Here is a 6,328-nt window from a genome sequence, read left to right on the forward strand (position 1 = left end):
AGGCAGAATCTCCCCCACTGGAGACCTGGTGACATTTACCGACTCATTCATCTAACGTGTACTTTCTTACGGTGAAGGTCCCAGCGAAGGATGGGGGAACCCCAGCCAAATACAAAAACAAACACACAAAGGACAAAACCAGAGTCATACAAAACCCCACGGCAGTGGGATTCAGCGATGCGTAAGCTGAATTTTAGGTACTCCTGTCCCACTGGTGGTGCAGTGGGCTGCTAACTGGAAAGTCAGCTGTTCAAAGCCACTAGACACCACTAAAATTATTTTTTAAAAGAAAGAAATATATAGATACATGTTGAGAAAAGATAAGTAAATAAATAAATTAAAACAAAACAAAAAAAAAAAACCAACAACACCTACTAGGCACTCCGAGGGAGACAGACAGGGCTTTGGACCCCCATAAAGAGTTCCAGTCTCGGAAACCCACAGGGGCAGTTTTGCCTGGCCTTGTAACAACACGAAGAGTGGGCATCCACTCTGTGGCCGGATCGCAGCTGGTTTCTGAGTCCACGCGTTTAACTAGAGCTCCACTGGACCTCTGCTGACACCAGGTGGTCATTTCTCTTCGTTGCAAGCTGAAGCGGATTCAGTTCAACCTCACTGGGCAAGAGGAGCCCTGGGGGTTATGTGTTGGGTTGCTAGCCGCAAAGTCAAGAAACCACCATCCGCTCTGAGGGAGAGAGGCAGGGCTTTCTACTCCCGCGAAAGAGTTCACGTCTCAGGCATCCACCGCGGTAGCTCTGCCCAGTCCTGTAGGGTCGCTGCGAGTGGGAATCACGGTGAGGCTGGCGCAGGGCTGGGCAGAGCTTGCTTCTGTTGTACACAGGCTTGCTGTGAGTCAGAACTCACACAGTAACAATGACAGTCACAAAGCTGGGAGTCCTGGGGCAACGGGATTAAGAGCTCGCTTTTAATTAAACAGTGGACATTGGATCCCAGCAGCCCCTCCTCAAGGGAAAGCCGTGGCCATCTGTCCCCACGGAGAGTCCCTCCTAGACGCCCTAGGGGTCAGTCCCCCTCTGCTATGAGGCGGATGGTGCAGCAAGCAACCGTCACCGGCCGCAATATCCCCTCACACCGGGGTTTCTTAGGCTCAGGTGAGGGCTGACCGTGGTATACAGGCTCGTACACACGTAAACCTATTTATAGATCGCGATAGGGACATAGTTCTATGTACATCTATTACATGTTAAACAATACGGTAGCAGGCAGACATTGGGCCTTGACTCAAGGGCTCCCTCAACACAAGAACACGTTGTTCTAATAACCCGGCATTTTGTGAGGCTCACCTTCCCAAGATGGGCACAGAAGCAAATGTGGTGAAGCAAGTTGATATGTGCCCAGCTATCAGGAGAGATAGCGTCTGGGGTCTTAAAGGCTTGAAGATAAACAAGTGGCAATCTAGCTGGGAAGCAACAAAGCCCACATGGAAGAAGCACACCCGCCTGTGTGATCACAAAGTATTGATGGGATCAGGTTATCAGGCATCAGAAGAGCCAGAACAAACACTCATATCGATGTAAACTGGGGGAGGGGGCGGATAGAGTAGAGATCCCAAACCCATCTGTAGATAATTGGACATCTCCTCACAGAAGGGTTCCAAGAAAGGCACAAGCCAGCCAGGGTGCAGTAGAGCACCAACAAAACATACAACTTTCCTCTAGTTCTTTAATGCTTTCTCTCCTCGCGCCCCCCCCCCCCCACCATCATGACCCTAATTCTATCTTACAAATCCAGCTAGACCAGAGCAGGTATATTGGTACAGAGAAGAGCTCTCCACACAGGGAATCCAGTACAGATACCCGTGCCTCCCCGCCTGAACAATAATGGGAGAGGCGATACCATGAGGGTGGGGTATAAGGCCCCCCAAAGGGAATGAACCACAGAAATGTGGGTGAAGGGACACAGTGGATGGTGTAAGATATGAACATAATAATAATTTATGTTATCAAGGGTTCATGAGGGAGGGAGGTTGGGGGAGGGGGTAAGAAATGACGGACTGATACCAAGGGCTCAGGTAAAAGAAACTGTTTTGAAAAGGATGATGGTAACTTATGTACAAATGTGCTTGACACGATGGATGGTTACCAGAGCTGTAAGAGCCCCCCAATAAAATGCTTTCTTTTAACAAAGATAAACAGGGCTGATGAAGGTACAAATAATTAAAAGGGGGCAGGGCTTGTTCTGTCTGGAAAGAATGGAGAGCAGCCGGGCAGTTGGAACGTAACTGCTTCGACTCCAGAATGGCCACGTTGGAGAGCAAACGCCGAGAACTGAGTGGTCACGGCTGCTAAGAGCAATCCCAAGACTGTGTCCATCGATGGTGCTGGAGCCAGGCTCAGGCGTGGCACCTGAGGGCTCAGAGGCCAAGCCCTGTCTGTCCCTTACGGGGCATGTAGCTGTGGGCCAGGCACCTATGGATGGCAGAGGGTCACAGGGTCAGGTGGCAGTAGCAACATTCTCAGGAGCTGAGGCCAGAAGCAGCTGGAGCGGTGGGGCAGCCACGGGCCCACGTCCTGCGTTCAGAGACCGCTGGGTGGCAGTGTGCTCAGTTATGACTCATTGCAAGCCCGTGCACAGCAGAATGAAACACCGCCTGCTTCTGCATCTTCTTCACGAGAGTTCTTTGTTAGAGCCTGTCGTGGCAGCCACGGGGCCAGTCCATCTTGTCAAGGGCCTTCCTCTTTTCCGCTGCCCCTCTACTTCACCAAACGGGATGTCCTTCTCCAGGGACTGGTCTCTTCTGATACCATGTCCAAAGTAGCTGAGCCCCAGGCTTAGCGTCCTCATTTCTAAGGAGCAAGGCACAGCAGGCTGCTTTCCAGAAGTTGACAGCCTTGGAAACCCTACGGGCAGGTCTACTTTGTCCTCAAGCATCATGAGTCGGAATCAGCTCACGTGTTGTGGGGTACCAGGGAGTGGCTCCGATTCATAGGAATCCTATGTACCTACCACAGAGCCAAACACTGTCCGGTCCTGCACCAGCCCCTCAGTTGTGCCCATGCTCAGCCACGGTGCCAATCCATCTAGGCAAGGGTCTTCCTCTCTCACTGCCCTTCTCCCGAGACTCGTCTCTCCTGACAAGACGCCCAAAGCGTGTGAGACATGCGTAGAGGTCTCACCATCCTGACCTCTAAGAGCATTCTGGCTGAACTTCTTCCAAGACAGAGGTTTGTTCTTTGGAAAGTCCGTGGCACTTTCACTATCCTTTGCCAGTGCCATCATCCAAATGCACTGATTCTTCCTCAGTCTTCCTTCTTCAACGTCCAACTTTCACAAGCACGTGTCAAACCAAAATGACTGCCATCGAGTCGATGCCGACTCACAGCAACTCTATAGAACAGGGTAGAACTGCCCCTGTGAGTTTCCAAGATGATGATTCCTTAAGGGGGTAGAAAGCCTCACCTATTTACCAGACAGCCTCTAGTGGTCCGGAACTGCCGGCCTTGCAGCCAGCAGCCCAATGGGTAGCTACTATGCACACAGGAGGCGATTCGGTCGGACGTGCCTTAGTCCTCCTTGCTTTCCAACACGCTACAGAGTTCCTGTGCAGCAGATTCACCCACTGCAACCTGTCTTTTGGTCTCTTGACCGTAGCTTCCCTGAGCACCGACTGTGGACTCAAGCAAGATGAAATTCTTGGCGATGTCAATCTTTTCTCCATTTATATGATGAGACCTATTGGTTCCAGTTGGGAGGATTTGGATCTTCTTTACAGTGAGTTGTAATCTTTGATGCTCATCGGCTAGGCCTTCAAGTCCTCCTCACTTTCAGCAAGCAAGGTTGCGTCCTCTGCACACCACAGGTTGTCCATAAGCCTCCTTCCAATCCTAGCCTTCTGCATCTTCTGCACCAGCTTCTCTATCAGCCTACAGATAGCGTATGTATGGTGAGAGGGTGCAACCCTGATGCGCTCCTTTCCTGATTTGTAAACCACACAGGAGTCTTGTTCTGTTCGCACAACCGCCTCTTGATCCATGTGCAAGCTGTGCATGAGCACAATCAAGTGTTCTGGAATTTCCATTCTTCTCAAGTCCATCCATAGATTGATAGGATCCACACAGTCGAATGCCTTTGCAGAGTCGGTAAAACACAAGAAAACCTATTTCTGGTTTTCTCTGCTTTCAGCCAACATCCGTCTAACTTCAGCAATGATACTCCTTGTTCCATGCCCTCTTCGGAATCAGGCCTGGCCTCAGTGGCAATGAGTTTTGGCAGACTAATAGGCTTTGGGACAAAGCTGGCAGGGAGCATCCCCATGTCAGGACAAGGAAGCCGTGGAGGAGGGATGATCAGACTCTGGGATGGCTGTCAAGGGTGGGTGCAGGTCAGCAGGAGGGAGCCTGGCTCTCTCCTGGAAGCTGGGAGCAGCCTCAGGAAGACCAGGTTGGAGAGGGTGGATTCAAGCAAGATGAAATTCTTGACAACTTAAGAGTGAAGGGGTGGAGGCTAGCCTGCCCATCAGGTGGGAGGGCTCTTGCTGCTATCTATGTCTTCATCCTTGGAAGGTTCAGGCCTGGTCTTCAGAAGCTACCAGGCCTGTTGTCCGTGTGGCTGCAGACCAGGCAATGCAGTCCTGCCGCCTTGCTTGGCTGGACTGGAATGTGGACCTGGGGCACGAACATGCTGACAAATCTGGACCCCTGGTGCACCCGGCCAGCTTGTTCTCCCAGGGCCCCTACCCTGGAGCCCAGAAGCGGTCACTTCCTCGAAACAGGCCTTGCCGCAGTACCACCACTCCCTAGTGATCACACTTGCCCCTTCTCTCCTTTGGGGCACGTGGCGGGCCAGCAGAGGGTATGTCTTCCTATCTATCAAGTGCGTGAGAAATCCCACCTCTGGGTTTTTGCGCTTGTGTTTTTCTCTTTAAATCATCTGTTGAGGCTCTGTCCCTGGCGACAGCGGTTTGTCCCCTGTCCAGGAAGGTGAGAACTGGACGAACAGTGGAGGGGGAGAGGAGGAAAGCAGGTAAAAGTGTAAGTTCTGGACAAGTGCCCCCTGCTGCTGTCATATGGACACTGACTCCTAGTGGCCCTTAGGACAGAGTGGAGCTGCCCCACTGTGCCCCTCGGCTGCCATCTGTAGGAACGGACTGCCCCACCTGTCTGTCATTGTTAGCAGTTTGGCGCTTGAACCACAGCACCACCAGGGTTCCTTTGGGATAGAACTTTCTGGGTCTGAATGCTGGCTCCTGTGTAACTACTGTGGTAGTTACATCATCTGCCGTCAATTTGAGACAAAGGGTGAAGGGGTGGAGTCTCGCCTGCCCATCAGGTCACAGCTCGATGACCTCATTTGGAGGCGCCACGGAGATAAATAGCTGAGTGGAGGCCAGATACACACGGAGGTTCTGCTTCGTCTTCCTGTGCATCCTCTGATGTGCAGTCACTGATCCCACGCTTGTCATTGGGAATGTTCTGGGCTATAGCGACCGAAGGATGGATGGTGGTTCGCCTCCGGGCCACCAAGAGTCTACTGCTGGTCCCCAGACCCATTTGCTGGTTTCCTCCCCAGTTTGCAGAGAAGGATAAAATCCTTTGTTTCCAAGAGGGCTCATAATGAGAAGCTTGTCTCTGTTTTTTCCTACTTTCATTTTGCTTTTGTCTGTAGTTGCTATCTCCCCTCGCACCACCACCACCACACACACACACACACACACACACGCAGCTGTATATACAATGAAGAGTCAACTGCAGCCACGGCCCGGGCAGACGGTCAGCAGATGAGTCCACTGAAAGCCAGTGGTTATAAATGGAGAATAATCTGAACCAATGGAGAAGATGGAGTCTCTTGGGAGACAGTTTCTTTCTTTCTAAAATCATTTTACGGGGTCTCATACAACTAGTATCACAATCCATTCATCCATCCACTGTGTCAAATACATTTGTACATATGGTGCCATCATCATTCCCAAAACATTTGCTTTCTACTTGAGCCCTTGGGATCAGCTCCTCATTTTCTCCCCTCCCTCCCCCACCGAGAGACAGTTTCTACAAAAGCCAAAAACACATCCTCCTTTGCTTTTCACTGGCAGCAATGAAGCCTTCCTGGGGAGGGCTCCAGGTCTCTGCAACATCTGGAACCTTCGAAAGAAGGAGAAAGCAGCCCTGGGGCCTTGCCAATCAAATTCCCTTCTCACCTGGGGTGTTGAACGGCAGTGACAGATTGTGCCATTTCACAGACACAAAGTTGATAGATGTCGGCAGAGCTGTTTTCAAACAGTAGCAATGATGGTCCCCCACCCCGGCTGTCTAGTAGATTCTGCCCCAAGGGGGTCTCCCCAGCTGTCGCTGCTGCAGCTGTGAGCACACCT

Source organism: Tenrec ecaudatus, chromosome 18, assembly GCF_050624435.1.
Source record: "Tenrec ecaudatus isolate mTenEca1 chromosome 18, mTenEca1.hap1, whole genome shotgun sequence".
Lineage (NCBI taxonomy): Eukaryota > Metazoa > Chordata > Mammalia > Afrosoricida > Tenrecidae > Tenrec > Tenrec ecaudatus.